Source organism: Panicum virgatum, chromosome 8K (genome assembly GCF_016808335.1).
Source record: "Panicum virgatum strain AP13 chromosome 8K, P.virgatum_v5, whole genome shotgun sequence".
Lineage (NCBI taxonomy): Eukaryota > Viridiplantae > Streptophyta > Magnoliopsida > Poales > Poaceae > Panicum > Panicum virgatum.
In genome coordinates, this window is record NC_053143.1 from 3,309,917 (window position 1) to 3,326,581 (window position 16,665).

Genomic DNA, 16,665 nt, shown 5'->3' on the forward strand with positions numbered 1-16,665 from the left:
GATAATAATGTTGTGAACCTCACAATATAAAAGGGGAGATTATTTCAAGGGTATAACTGCTGCGACTAGGCTGAACCACAACAATTTAAATTTTATTAAAACTAAATCATATTTGTGTTTTTTATTACACATTACAACTTAGACACTCACAACGCACGCACACTCACATCTATGAACACGCATACGCAAATCCTACCTCTATGAGCATCTTTGAAAACTGAGCCGGCAATCCTCGATATTGACAAAGTCACCACAGGTGCCCCACTGTCAATGACAAGAGTGTCGCCTACCACTGAAAGCATAACGCCATTATCACTCTGTTCGCTGCATCCAGCCAACAATATTTTTCTCTCACACTAAACCAGCACCAGCCAGCAGCCACCAGCCAGCCAGCAGTATTTTTCTCTCACAACAAATCAGCACCAGCCACCAGCCACAGCACAGCGAACAGAGGCATTAAATATTAGAATATTCACTCCCATGGGAAGTTAAACTCAGGACCTGAGGTCCTACTGAAGTTCTTGAAACAATTAGGTACATGCCTTTTTCGCCGTTAAATTCTAGAATATTATTTGATTTTTTAATTTTAAATTTTTAATAACCCATCACGGAAATGTCTAACTCGTTTCAGGCCCAAAGCCTCTACCCGGACCAGCTGTATAAGGTTATCAGACAAAATTATCAATTGGGCCGGCTCATTTCAGACTGATGAAGCCTGCTAGTTGGACCAGTACAGGCCGGATTTATCTACTGTGTTTGAGTTGAATGACCTTGTAACTGAACTGAAATAACTTGATGCTAGCCTACCGCCCTACTGCCGGCCACAATTTCTCAGCCTCTACCACCGCCGCGGGCCAGCTCGGTCGGTCGGGCCGAGGCCCACTAGGCCACCAGACGGCAACCTCTCGACGGCGGACCGCAAGGAGCCGGCCGACGAGACGAGCCGGCGGCGACGTCGATCGCCTCGCGCTCGGCGCTGGCGGTGGCGGGCACTGCTCGCCAACGACCTTGTCCAGCGCCGGCTGATTCCGCCCCGGCTTCCTCGCTGTTTCCTCTGAACTGGCTCCGCCTCCTTCCCTGATGGGCGCCTCACCTCGTCGGTCTGTAACACCAACACCCGATCACTCCCCCGGGTACTCCTTCCCCTGATCAGCATCTTACGCGTGACGCGTCTATCTCCAAGCTCCCCAAAATAATGCCGTGCTGATGTTAGAACAGAGCCGTAAATTTCTGCGTTATTTTCTGATTTTCTCCTGGCAGGCTGCGCGCGCGCGTGCGTTCCACCGCCACGCCACGCACGACGGCCGCGAGGCGGTGGAGGGAAGGAGGGGAGGCGGCGGCGAGTTTTTTTTTTTTCAAATTCAAAAACGTACACTGGCTAGCTAGCTGCCTTGTCTACAGCTGGCTCATGGTTAGGACTAAACGTCATCATCTGTCAAGATGTATGCCACGCTCCACGGTTGGCACAAACTCATCGCACGCACAAAGGCGGAATCCTCGCTACGGTACGGACGGCTAAACATTCGAGAACACTCCCGGAACACGTACCTAGGCCCGGCCCGGTGCTTGTGGCCGTACGCCGTGGGTGACCTGCGTCCTCCCTCCTCTCTCTATATAATTGGGGTAACCTTTGCGTTTGCGACTGCGAGTGGCTGTTACACAAATGACGGCAAATAAACGACGCAAATAATAGATCAATCACAGAGGACACGAGAATTTAACGTGAAAAACCCTCCCAAGACGGAAGGGAAGAATCACGGGCGGCAGCCAGCAAATCTTCACTATATCGAGTGCAGTTACAGAACGCCGGAGATTTACAATAATCTCTCTCTTATCCTGAACAGCGGCTTACAAGAAGTAAATATAATGGAGTAACCCTAATGAAGTAACTCGAACCGTGGAGGGTTGAAAACGGGATGGGAAAATCCTGTCCCGACCGGCACCGAATCCCGTATGAACCGACCGTATACCGTTTCGGCAAAAAAAAGGAACAGGAAAAAAATGGGAAAAATCTGCGGTAACGGGAACGGAAACAGGAGAGGCCTTTTCCCGACCGTTTTCGCGGTTACCATATTGTAAACAGGAAATCCCGACGGTTGTTCCCGTTTTCAGTCTATATACCAATTCAGCCCAGGCACCCAGGCCAGCGCCTCCCTCCCTCTCGGCCCGGCCAAACAGAACGATCGAAACCCTAATCCCACCAAAACCAGTCCACACCAGTCGGCCAGTGCCAGTCCACGAGTCTCCCTGACTCCCTCCCATTCCCAGCCGCCGCCGCCGACTCGGCGACTCCCAGCCAGCGCACTGCGCCGCCACACCCGCACGGGCGCACAACACGGCACCGGAGAGGGCACTGCGTGTCTGCGGCAGTGGCTCCGCCTCCTTCCTGCCCGCGCCCGCGCACAGGACTGCAGCTGGCAGTAGGCGCTGCCCCAATGCCGCGTGCGCCCCTGCCTCCCCGTCCGGCCGCCCCCCATCCCCGATTTCGCGAATCGCGACGCCACGACCCCGCCGGACATGGAATCCACGGGCAGCGCCGCACCAGCCTCAAAGATGCCACCGACCAGGGGTGGCCGCGCCTCCTCCTCTGTGCCCGCGCCGGCGCCTCCGTCGTCGCCCTCGACTCCGGCCTCCGTCGCCACGCCACGCCGACGCCACCGCCCCACGCCGATGCCAGCGCCCCCGACCGCCGCCGCCCTCCATCTCCGCGCACTCCTCAACCTCGACGCCACGCGCGGCGCCCTTCACCTGCATCACGCGCCCCCTCCTGCGTAAGGAATTTTTTTCTTAATTGTTTTATTTATTTATATATTCTGTATAATTACTTTGTATAATTAGATAGAATTTAGTTTTTAATTAGTTTGTATAATTAGTTTGTATAATTAGATAGATTTTAGTTTGTATTATATATGTATATAGTATAATTATTTTATGTATAATTAGTTTGTATAATTATAGTATAATTAGTTTGTATAATTAGATAGAATTTTATTACTTTTATGTATAATTTTGTTACACTATATAATGTAATGAAGACGACGAGTAATGACGACGACAACGAGTAATGACGACGACGACTATTACATGTATTGCACTGTATAATGTAATGACGACGACGAGTAATGACGACGATAAAGAGTAATGACGACGATGAGTAATGACGAGTAACGACGACGAGTAATTATTTTATGTACAATTCTTGATTACAAGTATTGCATTTGTAATTTAGATTGATTTAAATTAATTCTCGAGCTTGAACCCGTTCGTATTCGCTCTCTAACTCACTCACGCATTCGCCGTCCCTCGACCCTCGACCCCGACTCTCAACCCCGTCCCTCGACCTCGACCCTCAACCCTAGACCTCGACCCTCAACCCTCAACCCCAGTTCCTCGACCCCGTTCCACGACACACACACACACTCCCACTAACACACACACAGACACACACACACATACACACACTGTCTAATACACTCTAACACACACACTCTCTCTCACTCACTAACACACACAGACACACACACTCTCTCTTTCTAACACACACACTCACTAACACACACAGACATACACACACACTCTCTCTCTAACACACACACAAACACACCCTAACACACACTCTCACAAACACACACACAGACACACACACACACACACTAACTCTCTCTCTTTCTCTATCCCTCTAACATACACACACACACTCTCTCTCAAGCACGCATATTCGTTCAAAGAATTGAATTCTCCTGCTTCATTTAAGGATGGACACATACTCTAACACATTTTTACGGTTTCAGTCAAGGATGGACCCTTCGGTGATGACGAGGTCGCCAAGCAATACATGTTGGACGCAATAAACGAAGATACGAGGGCCAACACCACCCAGCCAATCGCTGAAGAAGATGCTCGGACAGCTGATTCATTCCTGAATATGTCTGGAGATGCCGATGAAGAAGATGAAGACTTTGTGCCGCTGCCCAATCAACAGCAGCATGTTCCAGTACGAATCTTAAAACTATAGGCATGGTGACTTCGTTAGATTAGTTTTGCAATTAACATATCTTTTCTGTAATTTAGTCGACCTCCGCATCGACTTCGTTGAGCCAGTCAAAAGGGAGACGCCGGCCAACCAAGAAAATGGAGGGAAGACAGGTCGTCACAGAAGTGGACGCAGAGGGCTGTCCAAGTGCTCCAGAGGCTGCTAGCACAAAATTCCGATCACCACAAGACTATGGAAAAAGAGCAAACCCGAAGAACAGCAACACGCTGTGCCTACACATCAGAAGGAAATGCTATGGGCAGAACTCAAGGATATGTTCACTCTTCCTGAAGGAGTTGACCAAGAACTTGTGAAGAAATGTGCCTTGAAAAAGATGGCCCTTGCCTTTGCAACTTTCAAGAAGAAGTTGTACATCAATTACATCAAGAAGGATAAGGAGCCGAACTGGGACGATCTTCCTCAGGTTAAACCATACTGGGAGGAGTTCAAACAATACAAACTATCAGAGGAAGCCCAAGAAAAATCCAAACAGGCCAAGGTGAATGCAGCAAATAAGAAGTACAGCCACCACATTGGGGCTGTCGGGTACAAGAAGTCAATAAAAAAAAGAGTAAAGTCCATTTTTAGCCATTCAACTCTGGTCTCGGTTTGGTTTTAGCCATCGAATTGCAAAACCGGGTATCTTTGGCCACTCAACTATCAAAACAGTTCGATTTTGGCCATTGGCTGGTTTTGGCTGGCGGTTTGGCCACAGGTCAGCCGCCACCTCAGCGCTCTCTCCGTCTCCTTCCCGCCGCCGGCTCCCCCTCCATGCTCATCCCCACCGCCTGCACTTCCTCCAGTGAGTGAGTCTGGCGGAGCTGGCGAGCGGCGCGGCGGCTCCACGGTCGCGGGATGACGCGGCGCGGCGGGAGGGAAAGGGAGGCCGCGGCGCGGCAGGCAGGAGGAAAAGGGAGGCTGGCAGCGCGGCGGCTCCACCGCCGCGGGGCGACGCGGCGCGGTGGCCGGCTCCCCCTCCATGCTCATCTCCACCGTTTTTCAATCCGAAGATACCGGGAGAAAGAGGAGAGGAAGGGGAATCCGTCCCAGGGGTTCTTGATGTAGGTTGAGCCGTCGAGGAGGGCGCGCCGCGGGCAGCCATAGGAGGTGGCTCAGAGCTCCGTGGCAGGCCCTGCTCGAGCGAGCAGAATAGAAATTGGAGGTGGGCGGAGGTTGAGGAAGACGTGGTTCTCCTCTCTACCGATTTAATTTGAGAGTGGAAGCCCATATCCATGGATTGGCTCACCGACCGGCCTTTCACAGCAGAACAGAGAGGTGGTGCTCGCCATGCGTGGGGAAGGAGGTGAGGGTGGGGGAGGCGCTGCAACGATGGCTTTCACCCTGGGCAGCACGCTCCCGTGACGGCGGCCTCGGGCCTTGCTCCCGTGGCTGCGTGATGAAGGTGGCGGTGATGAATCCGGCGTTTTGAACAGATGGAGACAGGGATGTGGGAAGGTGGAGAGGGCGGCAGGGCGGAGCGGAGCTGGTGCGCCCTCGATTGGGGGGGAGGAGGTGTGACACTGCGGCTCGCGGAGCTTTCCACGGCGGCGGCGCCCTCGTGGCGTGCGGCGGCCAAGGAACGGGAGAGAGAGGCCCAGAGTAGGGGGGAGGAAGGAGAGTGAGGTGGCACTGGCATGATGCTCATGCCGGCGGGGAGAGGGGATGTCGGAGGCGGTGGAGCTCGGGGGCAATGGCCCTGGCGGCCATGGCGGGCGCTGCTGCTGCTCTCGCGCTTGGGGCAGGAGGCAAGGGAGTGGGAGAGCGAGGGGAAGGAGAGTGAGGCGACGAGGCGGATAGGCGGGGAGGCGGGCGCCGGCGGCCGTGGCAAGGCTCGGAGGTAGTGGAGATCGGGGGCAGTGGCCATGGCGGGAGCACTGTTGTTGCTCTCGCGCTTGGGGCAGGACGCAAGGGAGCGGGAGAGCGAGTGGAAGGAGAGTGAGGCGATGAGGCGGGCGCTGGCGGCCGCGGTTTGGCTGCGGCTCGGGGGAAGGAGGATGGGGCAAGATGGAGAGAATGGCAACCGACATGTGGGCCCCACAGCCACGTGGACGCCACATCAGCGAAACCGCCGGCCAAAACCATCCGATGGCCAAAGTCGGACGGTTTTGATAGTTGGGTGGCCAAAGATACCCGGTTTTGCAATTTGATGGCCAAAACCAAACCGAGACCAGAGTTGAATGGCTAAAAATGGACTTTACTCTAAAAAAATGGCAGAAGATGGAGCATGACCTTATGGATATAGGCATTAGGCCGACGACTTAGGATTGGTTGGATAGATCCAAGTGGTGGTTATTTGCTAATGGCGTGACACTAAACCAGTTGGATGGAAATTTGGTCGTGCCCGAGCATATGCAAGAAGTGTCCCGCGATCTAGTCGCTGCAATAGATGAGACCCAACAAGGAACATTCCAGCCTCAAAGGGAGAATAATGAGCTGACAAGGGCATTAAAGAATCCGGAATACCTTGGACGATCCCGCGGCATCGGCGTGGTCCCATAGAAAGTTGCTTGGGCCGGAGATTCCTCTTACAAGACTCACCGAAAGAGCAAAGCCGAACAGGAAGAGAAACTTCGTGCCATGCAAGAAGAGATGACAAGGAAGGTTGCGTCCTTGGAATCTCAGATGGACGCCAGGGTCAATAAGGGGCACTGCTAGGTCGCACCCGGATGTTGTGATAAGTCCGGTCTCTCAGCGACGCAGCAGCTGTGTATCCACAGTGGCGCCCGACGTACAAGCGGAACAGCAACCCCAGATTGAGCCAACGGCGGTAGATGACCAGAGGTATCCAGTAGACGATGTCACCATGCCGACACCATGTGAGCTTCATGTGCGAGCAAGAAATATATCCATTCATGTCACAATCGGGTCAGCTCTGCCCCTGAATCCTTCTACTATAATTCATGGAAGGCCGATACCCCCTGGCTACACCTCCGTCACAGTCGAGCAGATAGTTGGAAACAATGAGGATCTTGAGCTCGACTTCGTTGGAGGGGATGGAGAGAAGGCATTGGGAGACGCACTGCACGGGGTCGTTCTATGGCACAAGGCCGACATCAAACTTACTGCAAGAACAACGGCTCCCGTGCAGACCGATCGCCCGTCTCCGCGGTCTCCCTCACCGCCGTCCCCACAACCACCTCCTTCACCACCGTCTCCGCCGGCGCAAAGGGCCACGAGTACTCCAACTCCTCCTAACCCAGAAAAAGGAAAGAAAAAGACAACATCCCTCCCAGCGGCTGGACCCTCAAAGAAGAAGCAGAAAACGGTCGAAAGAAAATTAACCTATGAGAAAACTGCTGAGGAGTTGGAAGAGGAGACTGCTCGATATATAAAAGAACAATTAAAGCCTAAAGTCCCCCCGCCGAGGGAAAAGGTACCTCTAGAACTAGGAAAAAAGCTTCTCGCAAACCTAGACAACCCACCAAAACCGAAAAGCTTACCCTCGGACTATGATCGTACTCTGACAAAAGCACACAAGGTGAGAAATCTGAATAAAAAATGTGGCAAGACCATTCCTCAGCTTGGCACACAACAAAAAGGACTCGAGCCCCTCCGGGTGCTAGGGTTGCCACTCCTACACCCGACGGACGTACAACTCCAGGCGGACCTACAGGCCGCAATATTTCTTTCTGAAACTGGATTAACGCTAGAGGAGGCAACGGGGCAAGTGGAGGCGGAAATCCCTGTCGCTCCCGTTCTTACTCAATTCCAGCATGGAAAACCTTTTGTCACTGAGGAAGAGGAGAAAAGTCTAGGCACGCAGATGTTCAATTTGCATAGATGGTACCTGCGAATGTCGAATGACCAAGGGAAAATGTTTGGAGTCAAGTATCGTGACCATGATTTCTTCCGCGGGGAGGAGGACTTATGGGTATACTTCAAAAATTTATATCATATTTACCATCGACAAGCCCTCGACGCCTCTATCATCACCATTTGGGTTTTGTAAGTATCACTTACCTCTACATTAATACTTTTTGTTAACAAGAACATAATTATATATGTGCATTATAAAATTTCTATTGTATCGTTTAGACAGGAGACTCAAAGAAGCCGAAAACATGGATGACACCATCAGATTGGCTTCATGTCTCCTTTGCTAGTCAACCAGAAAGTGCTCAACGAAAATTACAAGGAAACGTGCCAAAACATGTACGATTCGTTGACTAGGCAAAATTACAAATCCTATTTATTCATACCATACCACTTTGGGTAAGCCTTGGTCGACTCAATCCTCTGTTATATTACTAAATAAATACTAAGTCGTATAATGCATGTATGTATATATCCTATCTATATCCGCAGTTATCATTGGATTTTACTCATACTTTCCGTAGAGACCGGCAATCTTATAGTCTTTGACTCAATGAGAAATCCAAGTCCGCAATCCAACATATCCTAGACCCCTTGAACAGGTAAGTTAAGTTTGCACAATCAAATCTTTTTTCTGTTAATAACAATTCCTGAATATCAAACTTAACTTTGAGCGCAGGGTTTGGAAAAATTTGTGAAAAATAACAAAAGACGTGGTCAATGGAGGCCCGAACTGAACGTTAACATGGATTATCCAGTATGTTGATTCATAAAGATTTGTCTAGTTAAATATATAATCCCAAATTGTTCTAAATTGAGTAATTTATTTGTTTCTCCTTAAGTGTGCGAGACAACAACAAGGAACTGATTGGTGCGGGTACTACGTATGCGACTACTTGCACATCATGACTCCATGCAGGAAGGCTACTGATGAAGACACGAGAGTACGTCCAAACCGTTCACTAGTATATTTTCATAATTACACTATCGCACATGATGTTAATCTTTTTTTTTCTAAATGATAGATGTCTCAAATGGGGGATGAATGTTACTCTACTGATCGGATCAATGCCGTGTGCGAGCAGCTCGCCGGATTCATTTTGAACGAGTTCTTGGATCCTAGAGGCGAGTTCTACCATGACGGTCACATCCATAGAGGACTTCCATTGACCTCCTGAGGGGACCAGTAGTTGGACTACAAACATTACTTTGTACATTTATAAATATTTTTAAACATTATGTCTTGATGTTTGTAAATTTGTAAATATATTAGTTCATCTAATTAGCTTAATTATATGCTCGCATTTCACTTTTAGTTAGTTTCAAATATTCTCTGAAAATGAACACAAACGACCAATGAACGTATAGTACTATAGAGCTTGAGTGCGTTTAGCAATTATAAAAGAATAAATAGTAATAAATATAACAAACAAAACTGGATTTGGGAAAAAAGGGAAAAGGTCATTGGTACCGGTTGGAAAGACCAACCGGTACCAAAGGGGCTGCCACCTTGCCTCAGCGTGGCAGCCTCTTTGGTATCGGTTGGTGTTTCCAACCGGTACCAATAGAAGCCTAAGGCACCGGTTGAAAAATCCGGTGTCTTAAGGCAAGGCCATTGGTCGCGGTTTCGGGGCACCGGTTGGGAAACCGGTTCCTTTGGCCCTTCTCAGCCGGTGCTGAAGGCCTGTTTTCTAGTAGTGCAACGTAATGCGATGTACTGCACGCATATCAAATAATGAACTAAAATTAGAGCGCAATGTGCATCGGAATGAAATCACCAACTGTAGCATGGCAAGCAGGGAATAGGGATGCACGCTCTTGTGCTTACTTTGGCGGGAACTTGGACTTGATGCCCTCGACGAGTCCGCCGTCGATCTGGAATGCCCTGACCAGGACGTCGGTGGGCGTCGCCGGCGAGGCGCCGAAGAGCGTATCGGCGATGGACTGCGTGCCCTGCAGCTGGCTGTTGAACGCCGAGATGACCGCGGCGCGGGTGTTTCCATTGTTCCTCTGGTAGTGGACGAGGCCGCAGGGGAAGACGAAGACCTCGCCCTTGCAGACGGTGCGCGCGTAGAGCTTGTTGGCGGTGGTGATGAAGCCGACGTCGAGGGATCCCTGGAGGACGAAGATGATCTCGGTGGCGCGAGAGTGGGTGTGCGGCGGGTTCATGCTGTTGAATATGTTCTAAATTCATATTGAGCTTGCTGACTTCTGCTGTAGTAAAGCGGAGGCCCGAGCAAAGCCAATGGCAGGGCCGGAGCGAAGCGGTGTAATATAACCTATTATGCTAACATAAGAGTATAATCTAACCTAATATGCTTTGAGTTGTGCTGAACAGGTGGAGAATTTACATGAGCCAGCCACATATATTGAGGCCATTGATTGTGGTGAAAAAGAGAAGTGGATTTCTGCTATGTATGAGGAGATGCAGTCACTTGAGAAGAATCATACTTGGGATGTTGTACCATTGCCAAAGAAGAAGAAGACAGTCCGCTGTAAGTGGATCTTTAAGAGAAAGGAGGGTTTATCTCCAAGCGAGCCTCCAAAGTATAAGGCAAAGTTAATAGCGAAAGGCTACAGTCAAATTTCTGGTGTTGATTATAATGATGTTTTCTCTCCTGTGGTAAAGCATAGTTCCATTCGCACATTCTTTAGTATTGTTGCTGCACATGATCTTGAGCTTGAGCAGTTAGATGTGAAAACTGCATTTTTGCCAGGTGAACTTGGGGAGGATATATACATCGACCAGCCTGAAGGGTTCATAGTGCCAGGCAAGAAGATTTTTTTGTGCAAGTTGAAGAGATCCTTGTATGGTTTGAAACAGTCCCCTCGTTAGTGGAATAAAAGGTTTGATTCATTTATGCTGTCGCACAGTTTTAAGAGGTCTAAATTTGATAGCTGTGTTTACATCAAGCATGTTAATAGATCACCTATTTATTTACTCATTTATGTTGATGATATGTTGATTGATGCCAAGAGTAGAGTCGAAATTGTTAAGTTAAAGAAATTGTTGAGTAGCGAATTTGACATGAAAGATATTGGTGCTGCTAAGAAAATTTTAGGCATGGAAATTACTAGAGACAGAAAATCTGGTGTGCTATTTCTTAGTCAGCAGAATTATATTCAGAAAATTCTTCAGCGTTTCAACATGAATGATGCTAAGCCTGTCAGTACTCCTATTGCACCTCATTTTAGATTATCAGCTGCTCAGTGTGCTAATACAGATCAGGATATTGAGTACATGTCCAGAGTTCCTTATTGTAGTGGTGTTGGTTCTTTGATGTATGCCATGGTCTGTTCTCGTCCAGATTTATCTTATGCTATAAGCTTGGTTAGTAGATATATGACTAATCCTGGTAAAGAACATTGGGGGGGGCAGTTCAGTGGATTTTCAGGTACCTCAGAGGCATTGCAGATTTTTGTCTGAAGTTTGGCAGAACTGAGAAGGGACTTATTGGCTATGTTGATTCAGATTTTGCTGCTGATGTTGATAGGCGTAGGTCGCTCACAGGTTATGTGTTCACTGTTGGCAATTATGCTGTGAGTTGGAAGGCTACTTTGCTGTCTGTTGTGGCTTTGTCTACTACTGAGGCAGAATATATGGCTATTGCTGAGGCGTGCAAGGAATTAATTTGGCTGAAAGGATTGTACTCTGAGCTGGTTAGGGCTGATTCTTGCATTGATTTATATTGTGACATTCAAAGTGCTATTTGCCTTACCAAAGACCAGATGTTCCATGAGAGGACAAAGCATATTGACATCAAGTATCATTATGTACGTGATGTGGTTGAGGAAGGTAAGCAGAAGGTATGCAAGATCAGCACTCATGATAATCCAGCTGATATGATGACTAAACCAGTTCATGTTGCTAAGTTTGAGCTGTGCTCAAACTTGGTTTAATTAATTAGCCCAAAAGGCTATTTGGCGCCAGTTGTATTTTTCTTTACGATGTTCATGGTGAAGTGAAGATGCTGCAAGAGAATTTGTCTCAAGGTGGAGTTTGTTGAATATGTTCCAAATTCATATTGGGCTGGCCGACTTCTGCCGTAGCGAAGTGGAGGCCCGAGCAAAGCCAACAGCAGGGCCGTATATGGAAAGGTACGATACATATATCTTTGATTAGGGTTTACTCCATTCATCTCTTGTAAGCCGCCATACGCTCGAAATAGTGAAGTGTTTGTTGGCTGGCGCCTGTAGTTTTTCTCTCTCACATTAGAAGGGTTTTCCACGTAAATCGTGTGTCTCGTGTGCTTAATTGATTGTGTCCTTTCATCGCTTGTTGCCTCCGATTCCAACACATGCCCCACGGCGCGTAATCGATGCGCACCATGGACACGCCCAGGGTGTTGAGACCCGGGAGCTTCTCAACGTTCGCCACCGTCACCGCTGAACCCACCTGTTGCCAGTGTTGCCGGGGTTCGCCAGCAGGCCGGAGAAGAAGTCGTCCGCCGTCACGTTCTCCAGCCGCTTGCACGGCAACCCATTCAGCCTCAGTGCTGCATATATACGGCCGGGCACATACATACACGAGATTAAGAACATTTGTTCTTGTTCATCGTACATTGGATGCACACATGCATATATAGATACATGGCCTGAATATTGTAATGTATACACTATACAGCTATAGCGATCGATCACTTATGGCCGGGGAGATACACAAGAGATTAAGCACATTTGTTCATCGTACATTGGATTATACACACATGTTGGTGAGTATTCAGTATTGCAAAGTAGTATACACACTATACAGGCATCAGGGCCGGTCCTAACTTTTTGATGGCCTGGTGTGGAACAAAAAATGGAGGCCCCCCATTCACTATAAAAATACAAGAAGTTAAATTGGCAATCGGTCATAACGAGCAGGCGGCGAATCGGTGATCTGCAGACTGTGACGGCATCTCGTGAGAAAGTTAAGGAAGCACTGAGCGTGCAGCTAGATAGACGGTGGAGGCTCTCTATCAGGTCTACTCTCTAATAAACCTGCAATTGGGCTTTTGTTGGCACTTGCAACTTTTTATTATCCCAATGCAGCTCGTTGCTTTATTCATTCACGTGGGCACTGGGCAGAGATGTCACACCCAACAATACGGGTTACAAAGTCTGGGAGGGGATCATACTGAATACTTGGATGATTCGGGTCCTTTTCAACACCTAAACAAGCTAACTTATGAGCACAAGTGTTACTTGTGAGTTGACATGTCTCTTAGCATAGCAATTTTTGGAGGCTCCTAATTTTTGGAGGCCCGGTGCGGTCGCACCGCTCGCACTGCCTCAGGGCCGGCCCTGCTGACATGCATACAGCTACCAATCGATCACTTACGGCCCTAGAGGGATTTGTAGTCGGCGACGCAGATGTCCTGGAGCATGTCGGGGTCGCCGGCGAGCGAGGGGGCGGCGAGCGCTAGCAGAACGACGGCGACGACGGCGAGGAGGGAAGTGGCGGCGTCGAGCTTGGCCATGCTAGTCAACAAGGATTCACTTGTCCGATGAGTGACCAACTGGTTCTTGTGAGCGACAGCTGCTGTGGGTTGCAGTTAACACACTTGCAAGTAGATCGAAGGTTTTTTTTTGAATGGTCAACCGGGGGGGGGAGTATCCCCACCTGAATTGTATTCAAAAAGTGTGGCAGACCACAGATCAAAGGCCTCATTTTTAGGGAAAATGAGACAAAACCTACATTACTCGGTTAATTTGGGGAAACCGGGCTAAAACCTCAACAACCACTTAACTAAACTAGATCTAAACCAACTCCAAAGCCCAAGCACATGGGCAAATTTGTGGCATAACTACGAATAGAAAAAACACGCACACCCTAACATAAGGGCGAAAATGTGGCACAACCACGGATAACAACAAAGTCATTGCCAGCCTTAGGAAGCTAGGGTAGTCGCTTGCGCCGTCTTCCGAGGATGTACCTATATAAAAAACATGATCTCAGAAAATATGATTATGAAACAGATCTAATCACAAAAAACGTACTGTGCGGGAGCCGCCGGGAAGACGAATGGTGCAGACAAGACGAAGACGGTCCTTCGAATGGAGCGCAGCAACCGGTGTTGCAGACGACGGTACGCCGCAGCTCCTGACTTGGACGGAGGATGAGCCGTGGCAAAGAAGAGCAGTCGCGCTTGGCGCTTCACAAAAACCTTATTCGCCCTCTCCCGGTGCAGGATCACAAGAGCGAGCAGTTCCGGAGACCTGCTCTCCCGTTCGCCGGTGCACGCCGGCGCTCGGGATGGAGAAGACTGCGGTGGCGGCGCAGCAACGAGAGGAGGCAAAATCCTAACTCAGATTAAATCTTCTTATGAATTCCCAAACCTTGGGGACTCCACGTATAACGATCTATGGTGCACTTTTTCCATGATGGAGGTGGTCCATATTTAAAGGGAGAAAAACCCCCTACACCCTCGTCCACTAGCAATACGGGACTAATAGATGGTGTACCTCCTCTTAGCGCTAATGGTCCTTTGAGATTTATTAGAATTATTTATATGGGCCAAGCCCATAAATCTAACAACGAGGGGGGGCGAGAGGGGCCCCTTCGCCGCCTTCCCAGCAGGCTCCCGGGCTTCCGGTGCCCTGCTCCGGCGGCGGCGAGGTGGAGGGGAGGCCGGGGAGAGGGGGTGGCTGGAAGAGAAGTAAGTATTTGGATGCTGAATCAATGGGACAACATGATTCTGATGGAACCAGCTCCAAATCGTGGAGGAAATGCCCATGTGCATTCTTCCTTTGTGCATGTTACATTCTTGCTTTTCCATCTGATTAGCTTTTATGCCTTCTTCTTATTGGCTCGTGAGAGGAACTCCATTGCTTTGGCAAAGTTGGAGCTAGGTTAGCATATTTGCTCACTGCTGCTGTTACCTCTGCAGTTTCGTAGATTCAAGTCCGTGCTGCATTGCTCCTACCTAACTGTGCATTGGTCTTGTTCCTTGTTTCCCTTCAGGTTTCAAGTTCACTGGTCGGTGTCAAGAGGACTGCGACTCAATTGATTTTAGGGACAAGATTTTGGCAATTTTCCCCATCCTTCTTGCTGGTCCATTTGAAGAGTGCCAATGCATTTGAAGAGCTGAAATTAAAAGGACCATGCTATTCATTTCTGCATATCACAGATTCCCAGAGGGGGTTGATTGTGTATTGCCGCCGATATTAGTGACGCGCAATGTAGCCGTCACTAATGTTAATTTCCAGCCGTCACTAATATGAATTTCTGACGTAGTGTAAACGGCGTGGAACATATGGAAGGAACGGAATCGAAGCCGCCTATCTTCTTATGAATTCCCAAATCTTGGGGACTCCACGTATTACGATCTATGGTGCACTTTTTCCATGAGGGAGGTGGTCCGTATTTAAAGGGAGAAAAACCCCTACACCCTCGTCCATTAGCAATACGGGACTAATAGATGGTGTACCTCCTCTTAGCGCTAATGGGCCTTTGAGATTTATTAGAATTATTTATACGGGCCAAGCCCATAAATCTAACAACCCCCCACCAGATCTCAAATACCCATTTATAGATTTTGCCTGTTTCTCATTACTGTTTGATATACCAGTGTTTTAGTGAGGACTGTTAAGTTGAACTCTCACCTGGAGCTCCAAGCTACACTTATCCACAACTTGAACAATAGACTATGCCTTGAATTGCAAGTTTGGTGCGAACAAGTTTCACTCAAAGTCATAACCAGTACATGGCTGCCAGTAGCCTTCTCCGCGGGTGGAGCATATACGTCGTACTCCCTGGTCTCTTCATGAGTTTACTAGAGATCACCCAAATCTCACAGACTGCGACGTTAGACAGTCAAACTCATATAGGTGTGTTCTTTCAAGAATGCTCTGTAGGACAGTACCTTTGCTCATTAGAGCCAACAGAAACACATTAAGGCAAATAGCCAACCTGCCTTACAGCAACTGAGAGTATTGCATCTTTTCTTAGAGAGGGTTTAACCATTACTCTCCTCAGTTCACCATCATCTTGTTCTCCCCAAGTCCTAATTCACGGGATCTCCGATCACATAGGTTGAGTTACCACTGTGGCAACTTATACGGGTCTCATACCCATCTCCCTTGATGCACTATCTATCACATTCCGTGATAATCCTTTTGTAAAGGGATCTGCTAGGTTTTTATCTGTTTGAATATAAGTCACACTTATCACTCCGGAGTTTCTCAACTTCCTGACATACTTCAGTCGTCTTTTAACATGTCTTGATGACTTTGCATTATCCTTAGCACTGTTCACTTTGACTATCACCGTTTGATTGTCACGGTTCATAAGGATGACCGGCACTGGTTTCTCAACCACAGGCAAGTCCGTCAAGAGCTCATGCAGCCACTCTGCCTCAATAGTGGATGTGTCCAAAGCAGTAAGTTCTGCTTCCATGGTTGACCGCGTCAAAATGGTCTGTTTGCAAGACCTCCATGATATCGCACCGCCTCCAAGGCTAAACACATACCCACTCGTGGCATATAGCTCATCAGCGTCAGATATCCAGTTTGAATCACTATATCCCTCAAGCACAGCAGGGTGCCCAGAATAGTGAATCCCATAACTCATAGTACCTGCTAGATAGTGCATAACCATTTCTAGTGCATGCCAATGATCAGTACCCGGGTTTGACATGAACCTGCTCAATTTGCTCACAGCAAAAGATATATCGGGTCTCGTTGCGCTAGCTAAGTACATGAGTGAACCAATAATCTACGAATATCTGAGTTGATCTTTGGCAATTTTCCTGTTCTTTCTCAACATCACACTAGGGTCATAAGGTGTTGGAGAAGGCTTGTTGTCGATATAGTCAAAACGGCTCGAGACCTTTTCC

The 16,665-nt window shown here is 48.6% G+C and overlaps 1 pseudogene; it reads right to left on the bottom strand.

Annotated features, from left to right (window-relative positions):
* Nucleotides 1-9,670: 9,670 nt before the first annotated feature.
* LOC120646093 lies at nucleotides 9,671-13,308 on the bottom strand (annotated as a pseudogene).
* Nucleotides 13,309-16,665: the final 3,357 nt, after the last annotated feature.